At 40.8% G+C, this 4197-nt stretch overlaps 1 pseudogene; it reads right to left on the bottom strand.

The window, feature by feature from the left end:
- Positions 1–3069: 3069 nt before the first annotated feature.
- Positions 3070–3753, bottom strand: LOC100343472 (peroxiredoxin-1-like; annotated as a pseudogene).
- Between the last annotated feature and the right edge of the window lie 444 nt (positions 3754–4197).

The following is a 4197-nucleotide window of genomic DNA, read 5'->3' as shown; positions in this document are numbered from 1 at the left end:
TCTCTCTCTCTGTAACTCTGACTTTCAAATAAATAAATAAATCTTCTTTTAAAAAAAAGAAATAAATCAGTGTTATCTATTACAGAGCATAACTCATGACGAAACCCTTTTCTGTCATTCTCTTGCCAGATCAAATTTCCTAGACTTTGAAACAGAATTTCCCTTTAATACAAATATCTCTTTAATGTGGAGATGGAATACAGCTAGAAAAGAAGAAAGAAAGCAAAAAAAAGGAGAAAAAAGTGATACTTATCTTTATAAAAGGCTTTGGCTGAAGGCAACAAGAAAAATAATCTTGAAATTTTACTTTAAGGTTTTGACTATTTTGCTGTGTGTTTTTATATTAATCATTTATACTGAATATTCTTAATAAGGTACACCTTTTTTAACCAAGGACAGAAAAGTTTTGCTTTGTTTCTGAACAGATAGAGCTTTAAACTTGGCTGTGGAAATGCGCTTTGTGTTGTGCACAACTGAACGCAATGTAAAGGGAGAGAAAAATATAAGCAGACGAAGAATCCAGGCAACAAGGCACTACTTTCTCATTAGCTAAAAACAATTAAATTTTATTTCAAAAGTTGTTTGATTTGCTTGATATCTTGGGTTTCAGACAGCTGATTATGCAGTGGTCTCACAGAGGTATTAGGAAAATTCCACTGATTATATTTATTTTCTCCAGCCCTTTAGTTAAATCATACATTTGGGAAAGCCACTCAGAAGATCAGGGGCAGATAAAAAAGAGGACTTCAAAAATTAATCTCCTAAGGAACAGTGTGGTGGGCGATGAGGTAATGGCCTATACATAGTCTAGGAAGAAAAATTTTTCAATATTTTTATACTTCATTTTTTTTTTTTTTTTTTTTTTTTTTTTTTTTTGACAGGCAGAGTGGACAGTGAGAGAGAGAGACAGAGAGAGAAAGGTCTTCCTTTGCCGCTGGTTCACCCTCCAATGGCCGCCGCTGCAGCCGGCGCACCGCGCTGATCCTGGCAGGAGCCAGGAGCCAGGTGCTTTTCCTGGTCTCCCATGGGGTGCAGGGCCCAAGCACCTGGGCCATCCTCCACTGCACTCCCTGGCCATAGCAGAGAGCTGGCCTGGAAGAGGGGCAACCGGGACAGAATCCGGCGCCCCAACCGGGACTAGAACCCGGTGTGCCGGCGCCGCAAGGTGGAGGATTAGCCTATTGAGCCACGGCGCCGGCTAATATTTTTATACTTCATTTTGATATGCCTTGGAGTTAACAGCAGAATCATCCCAGGAAATTCTTTCGTAAACAAAATATGGCCATCTGAGCAATATGCTGCACTATCAAGCCGGATCTAGACGGATCTCATGTTTATTTTAACCAGGCTTGGCCAATCTCCACAGGGTAAGAACAGTTGTTTTAGGAGTTGTTTATAGGATCTTCTTGGTTTTCACTGAATTACATTTCTCCAAAGTTTCATTTCCTTTTTATTCTGCTATCGGTGTTTCCATATCATTCAAAGAACAGAAGTGATGGTGGAGGTCAACTTTCACAGCTACAAAATACAAGATATAAAAGCATTTCCCTTTGAAAAACAAAAAAGTCTATCTTTTTAAAGTCTGAAATTGCCCTCCAAGCTCATAATTATGTCTCATGTAATGGTTAATCAAAACAGAAAATGAGCATGCTGTGAAAATAAATCAGGCTTTTAATAACTTAAAACCCTCTTAGTCTTTAAACTGTCTCTTTGGAAGAATATGAAATGTTGCAAGAATTGATCATCATAAGCCGGCGCCGTGGCTCAATAGGCTAATCCTCCACCTTGCGGCGCCGGCACACCGGGTTCGAGTCCCGGTTGGGGCGCCGGATTCTGTCCCGGTTGCCCCTCTTCCAGGCCAGCTCTCTGCTATGGCCAGGGAGTGCAGTGGAGGATGGCCCAGGTGCTTGGGCCCTGCACCCCATGGGAGACCAGGAAAAGCACCTGGCTCCTGGCTCCTGCCAGGATCAGCGCGGTGCGCCGGCTGCAGCGGCGGCCATTGGAGGGTGAACCAACGGCAAAAAGGAAGACCTTTCTCTCTCTGTCTCTCTCTCTCACTGTCCACTCTGCCTGTCAAAAAAAAAAAAAAAAAAAAAAAAAAAAAAAAAAAAAAAGAATTGATCATCATAGTGTTCACCAAGGAAAAGGGCATCAGGGATATCGAAGTGTTAGATGGGAGTACAAGGTTAACAAATCATAGATGATTGATTTAATTGAATTTATTCCTTTCATAGTAATTATATTTTGAATGAGATAAAAATATTACCCCACTTGTATATTGTTTTTAGTCATCTTGCTAGGTGGCTCTAATCTCAGGAGTGGGACATGACTCCTGATTTGATTTCTCTGCATATAATCATAGAGTAAGACTGGAGTGAAAAGTAAGGGGAAAAGCAGAAACCCAAAGGATAGCTGATACGCTTAACTAGTGACTGGATTAATGGAAGATATTTTGGGGGGAGGCATAGAGATGAGAAATACTAGGCAAAATTAAGGAATGCTAATGTGTGTGGCACAGATTATTAAAATGGAAGAAGAAAGTGAGGATCTGGGATTCACGAGCCGGTTGATGAATCTGCAAAAGCAAATTGAAGCCATCTTATGAAGAATTTCCAGTAATATCTTGAGGAACTTGTATTTTCTTCTACACACAATTAAAATTTTATGGATGAAATTATATCCATTTTGTGGATGAAATTATATAACCGGTTCTGTGGAGCCAAAGCAATGCTGCTCCTAAATTCATCCATCTTAATAATCCTTTAATACTATACAAATTAATAAGAACAGCAATACAACCCCACAAATCCCTTCAGCTTAAATGGAAAACAGAGAAAACTATCACTTCAAATCAACTGTAAGTAGAAACTAAACATTCCCCTTTTCCATTTCAGTTTCAATTTAATAGGACTACAAAAATCAGTGGATTGATGTCCAGCTACTGATGCATCCACCAAAAAGATCAGCTCGGGTGATTCCCACCAAGACACAAAAAAGCTTCCCCAAGTCCTGCTGCAAAGATCTTTCCTTTACTAAACTACATCTATGTTGAATGTAAAGTCTCATATTTTAAGCATGAAAAATGTACAAAAGAGGTTTTATTCTCATGTCTGTCCGCTGGAGCCCATCACTGAAATGACCCGGCACTCGCTTCTCAGAGGAATATTTTTTGCTCCTTTGGACATCAGGCTTGATGGTATCACTTCTAGGCTTCCAGCCAACTGGGCACAGTTCCCCGCGTTTGTCAGTAAACTGAAAGCCCTGGCCTGAGCTAGTCTCAGAGTCCTCTTCAGAGAGCTGCTGACAGGAGGTCATTTACGCTCACCTGCTGAAGGATATCTGTGTCATCAATGGTAAGGAGCCCCCCTCCCCTGAAGAGGTGCCTGAATCAGCCTTTAAGATCCCACAATCCTGAGCAATTGTGCACTTGGGGTCCGACTCCAAGGGAACATTCATGGGTCCCTGCTCTCCTTGTTTCATGAGGGTGCTGATCCATGCCAGGGAACAGGTAAGAACCCACAGAAGCACCACTCACTTGGCAGTTGTTTTTCTTAAATTCCTCTGTCTTATCACTGAAAGCAATGACCTGCATGAGGTTTCACAAAGGTGAAATGAAGAGGGTAAAAGAAAAAGCGTGAGTTTTCCTCTGTAGTCAGACAGGTTGATATCTTTGAACTGACCATCTGGCATAACAGCTGTGGCTTTGAAGTTGGGGGCAGGGTGCCCAACTTTGACATTTCCTGAAGACACCATGCTCTCATCGGTCCCAACACACAAGACTTAGAGGACATTTTGAGCAGCCAGGAAGACGTGCCAAACACCACTGTTTAGCGGAGCTGTTTCTTGACTACTCAACCACCTTTGCAGAGAGTAGAAGGAAGTATCATGAAAAACTCAGGGGAAGTTGGAAGGAAATGGAGAGGCTTAGACTGATCTAAAATCACCACCAAAAGAAAGAAATAAAGTCTATGTTAAAATACTAAAACACTGAAAAGGAACTCTTGTATATCAGTGCACTGGCAGCAGATAAGGAACTCCAAAAGATGCAGTCTGGAGAATTATTACTTTTGGGAAGAAAGGAAAAAAAGGAAGGAAGAGATGACCATTTTAAATTGTCAAGATCCAAAAGAAGCAATTAACTAGAAATTTTGGATACTGAGACAAAAAGAAAAAAAAATCACAGAATACAAAACGTAA

Source organism: Oryctolagus cuniculus, chromosome 14 (genome assembly GCF_964237555.1).
Source record: "Oryctolagus cuniculus chromosome 14, mOryCun1.1, whole genome shotgun sequence".
Classification (NCBI taxonomy): domain Eukaryota; kingdom Metazoa; phylum Chordata; class Mammalia; order Lagomorpha; family Leporidae; genus Oryctolagus; species Oryctolagus cuniculus.
Note: the sequence above shows the minus strand (reverse complement) of the source record. Positions and strands in the feature narration are given on the sequence as shown.